Source organism: Cuculus canorus, chromosome 14 (assembly GCF_017976375.1).
Source record: "Cuculus canorus isolate bCucCan1 chromosome 14, bCucCan1.pri, whole genome shotgun sequence".
In the NCBI taxonomy this organism is placed as follows: domain Eukaryota; kingdom Metazoa; phylum Chordata; class Aves; order Cuculiformes; family Cuculidae; genus Cuculus; species Cuculus canorus.
The window spans coordinates 3626487-3637202 of record NC_071414.1 but is presented as its reverse complement, the minus strand read 5'-3'; positions in this window follow the sequence as shown (position 1 = coordinate 3637202).

Sequence of the window (10716 nt, the reverse complement as noted above, 5' to 3'; positions counted from 1 at the left end):
TGTAGCCTCCTCTGGACCCGTTCCAACAGCTCCATATCCTTCTTATGTTGACGATTCCAGAACTGGACACAATACTCCAGGTGAGAGGAATAGAGGGGCAGAATCACTTCCCTCACCCTGCTGGCCACGCTTCTTTTGATGCAGCCCAGGACACGGTTGGCCTTCTGAGTTGCGAGCGCACGTTGCCGGCTCATGTTGAGCTTCTCATTGACCAGCACCCCCAAGTCCTTCTCTGCAGAGTTGCTCTCAATGACATCATCCCCCATCCTATACTGAAAACGGGGATTGTCCCGACCCGGCTGTAGGACCTTGCACTTGGCCTTGTTGAACCTCGTGAGGTTCGCACAGGCCCAATTCTCCAGTCTGTCTAGGTCCCTCTGGATTACATCCCATCCTTATGATTACATCCATAAGTCCGACATGGACATACCTTGAGTATCCTGGGCTCTCCCACACTTCACATTAGTTAACGAACGGTTCTGCCTATCTGATGGTAGACTGATCTGCCTATCTGATCAGTGACGCTCTTTTCAGGGTGGTGCCACCCGTGGCAGTGAGCCTCTCTGCATGGATGTGACTGTGGAATTGATCTGTGTTTTCCAATGTATTAAAAAGAAAAAAGTGAGCCAAAATAATCCTTGCTGTGTCTCCAGCAGATTTAACAGACCTGGAGGATGATGTTCTTACACTGCCTAATGATATTCATATCAGATGTGAATCTGATCCCCGTTTTCAATGCAAGGAATAATGTGGAGTTTTTTTCTAAGATCTGTTAGTTTTGGAAATGTAAGCCTACAACAGTGCTATGTCTAGTGAAACAAAACCAGTGGAGCCTCTCGTGACCCAGAGGCTAAATGTCCTTCAGCACTGCAGGGAGGAACAGGTATGCCATAGGACAGTGTTAGGAGGACCAGTGGAGGCTCTGCAGGGACCTTGGATGCTGGCAGCAGGTGAAAATAAGGCATGCCATGTCCAGTAAGTGGATGTCTGGGATCTCCTTGGTTGACTTTTGCTTCCCTATGGCCAACATACACGCTGTGGGTTTGCACTTGATTGCAGCTGCTTCCGTTTAGATTGGGTCTGATGCAACCTGTTGGTGAATGCTATGATGACCATGACAGAGAATACACGGACGCCACTGTGGATCTCATGGACCTTGCGGAGCTAATCTACCTGGGCTCTTGCTCAGCTCCAGCATAGCCACGTGCTGCTTGCTTTGAAGGATTCCCAGGCACATGGGAGTGCCCCCGCCCTGTGCCAGGAGTGTTTGCTAGAATCCTGGAATGGTTTGGGTTGAAAGGGATCTTAAAGATCAGGAACATACAAGAGCGATGAACCATCCTCCAAGCAGTGATAGCATGTGGGCAACACTGACTTTGGGAGCGCAGAGCACTAACTGATCTGTCAGCAGCTAGCTACCAAAGGTGCTCCCTGGACAGATCTTCCCACATTGAAATCCCACTGGCGAAGAAGTCAGAGGGATTCTGGGCTCTTGCTGAGGCAGCAGAAATGGCAGATGATAAGTAAAGTGACTGATGAGTGCTGCTTTGTAATTAAGTATTAAAAGGCATCACAACCAAGGTAATTTACATTGATAGGCCCAACCTGGCAGCAGCAGGAAGCTGCGGAGATGTGTGCCGCACATCTGATTGCATCAGATCAGTGAAAATTTTACTTTACAAAACAAAGCGAAGACCTTGGCAAAGAGAGAAAGAGCTCCGCAGAAGCTTGTTAAAGATTTACAAGTAGAGAGCAAAGCCTGAAAAGTGCAGTACAAGACAAATGGGAACTTTGAGGTTGCTGTTAGTACTCAGACTTCTAAATTTTAGGTGAAATTGAAGAAGTATTGAAAAATAATTTCTTTCTTCTTGAGGAAGCTGGAAATCCTCTTTCTTGCAAAGGAAGTTCTAAGTTCTTCAGAGAACTAAATCCCATAGGACCCCAACCACTCGATCTGTAAAAGTCTGGGTCACACAGGCATGAACTATCCTTGAGCAGAGTTCCCAGCTGGTGTGGGAAATACAAAGAATTAAATGGGAGGTCCATGTGGTTTTCCTCTGTGTCATCCAGGAGTCAAGGGAGAGGGGTACCTTTGCCATTGCATGGAACTGCTCTGGGGGTCAGTTTTCCCCACTACTGGATGAAGCTGTGAGAGAAGCATCAAGATGATTATGTGAATATTTTGTCACCTTACCATCTTGACCTGCTGTAAATTACCACCAGCAGTAAAACACAAAGACTTCATTTGAAATAGGTATCCAATGCAGACGATAGCACAAGCCCCTGCCATAAGTGAACGGTTTTTCACTGTGGGATTGCCAGAGATAACTATGATGGGATGAAAATGGCCAGCCAAAGTATCCTAAACCTCTGCTGCTAGACTTGACAGCTATTGTGTGATTGGCCTCAAACCTGATCTCTGGTCTGGGTCTGAGCCTCACAAGCAGCGCTGGAGTCAAGCCTGGGTCAAACATCTGGCATTGAGCCTGGACTGAGGAGCCCCTGTCCTCCTCCCTGCTGGGACCTGATGAAATCCTCAGCCAGGACAGTGTCTGGCTGCCAACAGTGATTGGAAGAAATGGAAGAGCACAGGTTAAGATTACAGTGATATTTTCCCCTGAATATCTTCCCAACCTACTCAAAGCTCCTAGAGCCAGAGAACGTTGTCTTTTGTCTGCCCTCCCTTGACTGATTTTTCTTTTATGTGTGTGTGTCCGATACAGGTAAAGTTCTAGTGTCCCCAGCATCCTGTGGCAGTGACTTCCACAGTTCTGCTGTGCGTTGGGTGAGGATATACCGCCTCTTTTTTTTTTTATTTAATTTGCCAACTACAAGTTTCATTTTATGCCCTCTATTTCTTGTATTAGGGGAGACAGCAGACAGTTGTTTCTTGTTCTCCATGCTTCTTGTTATTGAATAGCCCTTTATTCTGTGTTCTCTTCATGACAGGACTATTGCTACCTATAGTAGCCAAGATGTGGTTGTACCATGCGCTCATACACTGTTCTAATGATATTTTCTGTTTCTCTCCCAGTGATTCCTAACACTCAATTTGATTTTTTGACCTTTGCAATGTATCAGACAGATCGTAGAGCTATGTATTACATTTCTAAAGTCATACCTGTGATCAGAGATCAGACCAGAGCCCACCGTTTCATCTGTAAAATTTTCAAAGGTGGAGTTTGAAAGTGCAATAAACATTCATTTCTTCAGTAAATATCTCTGTCTAAAAGCATCCAGAGGCCTATAAGCATCTACATATATAAGCATCTAAAGTGAACTGAGGATGTTTTGTGTGCAGGAGCCAGTAAACCACCCTGGAACGCTGCTGCGATGCTAAAACCCCCATTCTCCTGCCCCAGCTGAGCAAATATAACCGAGAATGCCAAATGGATTAACACTGTTGCTTACATAAGATAAGTTCAGTAAAGTCCAGGAAAGATATTGATTTATGAGGATGGCCTTAAACATCCGTCTTGTTCTTTTTCATGATTCTGAAGTGGTTTCATCTGAAAGACCTCTTGTCTCTGCAAACTGGAAAGCTGTGATCCATATATATAATCACACAGCTCCAGATTCCTGGCCTCTAGGAAGTGTCCTTTAGCACAAGCTGGGAACACGGACCTGGTTTTGTCTAATGAGCAAACAGAAATGTAAGAACTTGCCACATATATCTCATGTAGTGTGGTTTTCCTGGTTGTGACCTTGACACTGGAGGAGGTGCTTGAGGCATCACAACTGTTTACTGTTATCCAGAGGGACCTGGACAGGCTGGAGAAGTGGGGCTGTGTGAACCTCATGAGGTACAACAAGGCCATGTGTAAGGTCCTGCACCTGGGTCGGGGCAATCCCCATTTTCAGTACAGGATGGGGGATGATGTTAATGAGAGCAGCCCTGCAGAGAAGGACTTGGGGTTGCTGCTTGATGAGAAGCTCAATGTGAGCTGGCAACGTGCGCTCACAGCCCAGAAGGCGAACTGTGTCCTGGGCTGCATCAAAAGAAGCGTGGTCAGCAGGGTGAGGGAAGTGATTACGGCCCTCTATTCCTCTCTTGTGAGACTTCATCTGGAATACTGTGTCCGGTTCTGGAATCATCAACATAAGAAGGACATGGAGCTGTTGGAACGGGTCCAGAGGAGGCTACAAAGATGACTGGAGGGCTGGAGGACCTTCCCTACGAGGGCAGGCTGAGAGAGTTGGGGTTGTTCAGCCTGGAGAAGAGAAGGCTCACAGGAGATCTTATAGCGACCTTCCAGTACCTGAAGGGGCTACAGGAAAGCTGGAGAGGGGCTATTTGTAAAGGCTTGTGGGGATAGGACCGGGAGAATGGATACAAACTGGAGAGGCGTAGATTTAGGCTAGACATTAGGAACGTCTAGTGAATTTTTTCACTATGACAGTGGTGAGGCCCTGGCCCAGGTTGCCCAAGGAAGCTGTGGCTGCCCCATCCCTGGAGGTGTTCAAGGCCAGCTTGGATGAGCCTTGGGCAGCCTGAGCCAGTGGGAGGTGTCCCTGCCCATGGCAGGGGGTTGGAACTGGATGATCTGTAAGGTCCCTACCAACCCAAACTATTCTATGATTCTTTATGTCTTTATACCCAGCATGGGGGCTCTCTGGACTGCTGTGGAGAGGGTGAAATGCAGCAGTCCAGGAGCTGGGATGATAAGAAAACATCGGCCTCTCCAGGTTTGTGTGTGGAATCTGCAGATTTTTTTCTTCCTGTGGGTATTTTGCAGAGAGCGGTGGTGGGGAGAGGAATGGAAGGGCCCCTTGTATGCTGGAGATGGGGAGCTGCCTCTCTGCTCTTAAGTTAAGAAAGTGGAAACAATGTTGGCCATACTTTTGACTCTTGTGACATCTGTGTCATCAGCTGCGTATGCCATTGGGTTCCTGGGGAGAAAATGTGACCTTTATCTGGTGTGCTTGAGGTCCTTACATATATGTGAGAAAAGTCAAACCCAGAAGAGAATCCAGCGAAGGAAAAGGGAGGATTATTTTCTTTCTTTGAGCAGATTTCTTTTGAACATTGAAGCTGTGAGAGGTGCCCAGGAAGGCAGAAAAGACTGTCATTGAGCCAAATGAGGTCTCCACACAATTCAGTGATGCTTCTAGGCCTGTGAGTTAATTTGGATCATGCCATCCCACCTCTGAGGTCTGTGACCATGACTGAGTGTCCTCAGCCCATCCAAGACCTTCCAGTAAGTGAGCCTCTAGCAGGAGAAGTGTAGATAGGAACAGGCAGACCTCATCTGGGAAACTGAGGACCGCATGAAACGGGGGAGACAATGCAGACAGGTATGGAGGAACGTGATTTGGTGTCACTAGATGGTGCTGTTGATCCTAAAATGAGAACAGACAGCTCAGAAACAGGAATCTCTCCTCTGAACTTGTACCCAGAGCATCCCCCCAAATTACGGTTGACTGACAACGTCTTACATGCTTCCCAAATACCAAATGGACCTGCACTTCAGGCTCTGACAGTGAAGCTCTACAGATCAAGGAGTACAACAAGCATAGGAAAATCAGGAACTAGACAACTGCGTGCTGTGGCTCCACCTCATGGCCTCAGCTCTGCCTTTCCCACAGCGTGCAAGAATTACATGTGAAAAGCAACCACCAGAACAGGCTGTTTTACGCAGAGTACCATGTATTCTCTCCCATCTCCGTGGCCTTGGTTGCCTGTAGGTGGTAAACAGAGCTGGTGCATGTCAGCAGTGATGCAGAGCATCATTTTGGGATCAAGTTCACAGGGTTTCCCTTCCCCTCTGTTCCTCTCTCGTGAGACCTCATCTGGAGTACTGTGTCCAATTCTGGAATCCTCAACATAAGAAAGAGATGGAACTGTTGGAATGGGTCCAGAGGAGGCTACAAAGATGATCAGAGGGCTGGAGCACCTCTCTTCCAACCCTAACTACTCTACAATTCCATGATTTAACAAGTAGGGAAGTGCTGTGGGCTGGCAGCAGGTCCAGTAGAAGTGTACAGCGGCAAATGATACTACAGGGGGAGGCACTGTCAACCAGCTCATGGGCTAAGAGCATTTGGCATTGTTAGAGCACAGTAGCTGAAACAGCTCTGTAGTCTGCCTTACCAGTTTACACACACGCCACTTATGGACCTCTTCACCAACATATTCCTTCCCAAGGTATCTCAGCCCCACCAACTCCAAACTTTTACTATTCCTACTGGGAGCTGGTGTCACCTTTCAGATGAGCAGGGCACAGGAAGTTTGAAAATATGTTGACTTAGGGCCATTTTTTTTTTTCAGGCAAAACCCCCAGAAAACAGCATAGGTTTAGAAGCAATCTGTGATGTAAGACATGCCCTGGAGTCAAGGTTCCCAGGGAGGAAACAACGCCCAGGAGTGTGGATAGAATCCTTGAACTAAAATGTTGCTCCAAAGCCATGTATATTCAGTAGTTTGTGGAATTCAGTTTATCTGCTGATTATATCCTGTTTAAGGGCCAGACACTCTCATTTGGTAAGGGCTGTCCTGAACGCTGGCAAGGGCTAGTGAAAATGTTTAGGATACTAGTTCCCTTTGAATTGAATTAGTACACAGTTTTCTCCTTTCTAAAGGTATGGCTCTACCTCATGTCCAGGTAAGCAGGGACAGCTCATCCCTGCAACAGGTCATACAGTTCAATGGGAGAAGCATCCTTCCTACACCCTGTCTCGAGCATCTAGCTCCTGTGACACTCAGAGCCCTCACCCTAGTAAATGTCCTGGTCTGTGACCTGTTGCTATGGTCCAGACCACCACAAAAATCCAGCTTTTACTCTTTACTATTGCAAATACTTGGCTGAGATGCAGGCTAGCACCATCCCTTTGGGCATGCGTAGAGCCATATCTGAACGACAACTGCACGCAAAAACCTCAAGCACACAATTTCAATGTCTTTTTGTGAAAGGACCTATATTCATGCACATGTGTTATTTCTAAATTAGAACCAATCGTCTCATAGTCAAGGCTTGATCATTCATACCAAATGTTTAGACCTTGTGTCCGTCAGTATGGGTTTCAGAGTATTTAAGGAAAAAAAGGAAAAAAAAGAGAAATGTCAGGCTCTTTTATGTTAGTCTTGCAACACTAACATCTGGTGTAACCTATCTTTGTCACTTTGTTTGTCACCCACCATGTGACACCTCAGTGTTTTCCTTCTGGACATCCCGGCTTGTCTGTCATTCCTCCCTTTTATGGATGAAGCTCTGAAATTTGGCCCTAACATGAGGAGGGGCTCTCGAAAGCTATGTGCAAGAATACAGAGGAGATGGAGCAGCAGCAACGTGTGCTGCCATGAGCAGAGAAACCAGGTCACCAGCCTCCCTTGGTTTCCCTCACTGTCTTCATCTTTCTCCAGTGCTGCAGGATCTTCTGATGCAGACCTTTGTGCTGCTCTGCACAAATAACATGTTAGAGGCAAAAGTGTGGATGGAACAGATTATGCCTTAAAGAAGGGTGACAAAGCGAACTTCTACTGTGGCAGGATCAGCAGCAAAAAGTAGGCTGCAAGCAAGAAAGAAGACAACCAGGTAAGGATGGTCTTCCATCCTGTCCTCATCTGGCACAGTCTGGCCTGAGACTCAGCAGGACAGCTCTGTCTTTGCTGACACTGCAGGGCTGCAACACTGTCCTGCTCCTGCTACTGGGTGCTGCCAATGGTATACTAGTGATAGAAGCTTGCAGCTCCCTTGTGCTGCCCCATCTGATGATTCTGATCTGCGGTTATTTCAGGTTAAATTGATTTTCAGGTTTGCAAATGGTCTTTTTGATATCGAGGAAGGGCAAGTGCCTTTTAAAGATTTTAGCCCTGAGTTCACTGGGGCAGGAATTACTGAGCGGTGAAAGGAGGAGGATCCTGGGGAAGAGGTTATGTAACAGATCATGTCATTGTGTCATTACATAAATTAAGATTGCACAGGAAATCTTCATTATGTCTATAGCTTCTGACTGCCTGACTGCAGCTGCGCTGTGGCTTTAACCATGTTTACAATGCAATTTCCTAAGTTTTGTAAAAGCTTGCTAAAAAGAGAATTCCATTAGGGGAAACCATGTTGACTCCGATTTCTTCCTCAGTTCTCCCTGTACAGCTATTTCTAAATCACTTGTAAGCTTTTTCAGCTAGACCAAGTATTACATAGTGTAGAGTTGAGCAGAGTAAGATGATCGATATTGTAATGGACTTCTCATCCTCGTACATGGCAGAAATAATAAATGTCATGATGTACGACAGCCCTTTTAAAGACCTTTGGAGCCAAATGAGACACAGTAAGCATATATCTCCTACTTCCTACCCCTGTTTTGCTTCTCTGTGTCTGTCCTTTGTTTCCTCCCACATTTATTTCCTCAGTAATGGAAGACTGCAATTGAATTAAAAGCGACTCTGGACACATGAGAACATGCTGTGGCTGCACTGCTCCCCTTTGACAGACCTGGATGGATTTCTGAGCCGCTTCTGAGCTGCTTGGGGCTCTGTGGAGTGGGTTTTTGGGTGGTCTGATCAGTAGCCGTGGACTCCTGCTGGCATTACACACGCAAAGAGTTGCAGCCTCTTTCACTGTTACCATCTAGTGTTCACCTTCCTGCCCCAGTCTATTTGACATTTGGGTCATGCCAAAACATCACTTTGAATTTTGATTCTAGTTCTTGTTTTCAAGCCAAATCAAACAAATGTCTTATCTGCGTTTGTATGCTCTTCTTGGCTGTGATGTCTGATCAATTAAAGATGCCCTTCTTCTGCCAGTGACACCAACTGCCACATTTGGTGGGAGATTTTAAATGGAGTAAATGGGAATGGTGGTTCATGATGCTTAAGCGATGGCCCTGCTCTCCTCTTTTTGACTTTGACACCTATCAGGGTGTTATTTCTACACACACACGAGATGCACAGGTTGCAAATTAACAATGTCTCTAATATGCAAAGAAAGGGGGAAAAAAGATTATTTCTGGTTTTGCTTACTCTTTCACACGCAACAGGTGTGTCGCCTTTATTTAAGTAAAGAAAAGAGCTGGTTGGAAGATGAGAAGGGAAATAGGAAAAAACCCTACACATTTTAACCCATATCAGCATTTCCAAACCAGCTGTAATTAAAATGCCTCTGCAGCACGGCTGATGCTGGTGCCACAGTGAGCAGGGTGCTAGACTCAGTGGCCTCCAGACGAAATGACCCTGTGGCTCTATAAGTGTACTTACAGGTAGCATATAGGAAAGTCTGGGAGGGGCTCTTTACCAGGGAGTGCAGTGACAGGATGAGGGGGAATGGTTTCATGATGCAAGAGGGGAGATTTAGATTTGATATTATGAAGACTTTTGTTCCTGTGAGGGTAGGGAGGCTCTGGCCCAGGTTGCCCAGAGCAGTGGTATCTGCCCCATCCCTGGAGGTGTTCAAGGCCAGGTTGGATGGGGCTTGGAGCCCCTGATCCAGTGGGAGGTGTCCCTGCCCGTGGCACAGGGTGGGACTGGATGGGCTTTAAGGTCCCTTCCAACCCAAACCATTCTATAATTCTATGAAGAGGAATCTCTCACAGCAGCCCTAATCCCCCATCCTCGTGCACCTGGTGAGCTCCACCACTGTTTATTTCCATATCTTGTTGTCACATACAAGTCAATTTTATTAGTATTGCATGTTAATTAGCCACTGGTAACTTGCTTCAAGGTTAAAGGATTGTACGGGACGTATCCAGGTGAACCTACTGCTCAAGTAATTTCACTTTTGGAAAACTAATTGTATCTTGCACATGGGAGGTTTTTACATTCAAAAATAAGCTGAAGGTATTTCTCTTGTGGAACTGTATTTATGGTTTTTCAAAGACTTGAGCTTTTATGAGAGTGAGAAAGAAGGCAAAAGCCACATTTTGAGAGGTAAGATTCATTTCATTGCTGTGCCACTTCTTTCTTGTTTCAGTTTGTCTCATTTCCAGCAACAGAGTTTTCTTACAATGAATACAAATGCAGGTATTATGAATATAAATTAATGGAGACACATGAGCACTAACAGGTTCTAGACTTTTATTTTTGAAGAGTGAGTGTTTAGGTAAAGAAACGTTGAAGTTAGCTAGGTTACAGCATCAGACGATGAGCCCCTGGAGGGGAGGACAGCCTGGAGCACGGACTCAAAGGTGTGTCCTGCTCAGGGCCAGGAACAGCATAACTGTGGTAATCCACGCACAAGTCTTCTTGGGGCTTATAGCTCTTAGTACAAAGGAAAACATCTGATTTCTAGTTGTGTCGTGACACACAGATGTCCCCATATGCCAATTCACATGGAGTAGTTCATGTTGCTCTCCAGCTGGAAGGGACTTCCCAAAATGTTGTTTCCCCCTGGTCCTCAGAGCCTGGTGGCACAGGGGGCAGTACCTAATTAGGGCGGCTCACTGAACAGGCATGGAGACAGCAAAAAGGCATCTTATTTTTTAATCAGCTGAATATGGATAGCACATTCCACTGCAACAGTGCATTCCTCTACGCGGAAGGGCACTGGCACAGGCAGCGCCTTGCCTTGCTTAAGCTCTTCAAGTGTCTGGAGCACAAGTCTTATGAGGAGTGGCTGAGGAGAGACCTCATCACTCTCTACAACTCCTGGAAGGGATGTTGTGGTGAAGTGGGTGCTGGGCTCTTCTCCCAAGTAACAAACAATAGGATGAGAGGAAATGGACTCAAGTTGTGCCAGGAGAGCTTTAGAACCATAGAATAGTTTGGGTTGGAAGGGATCTCAA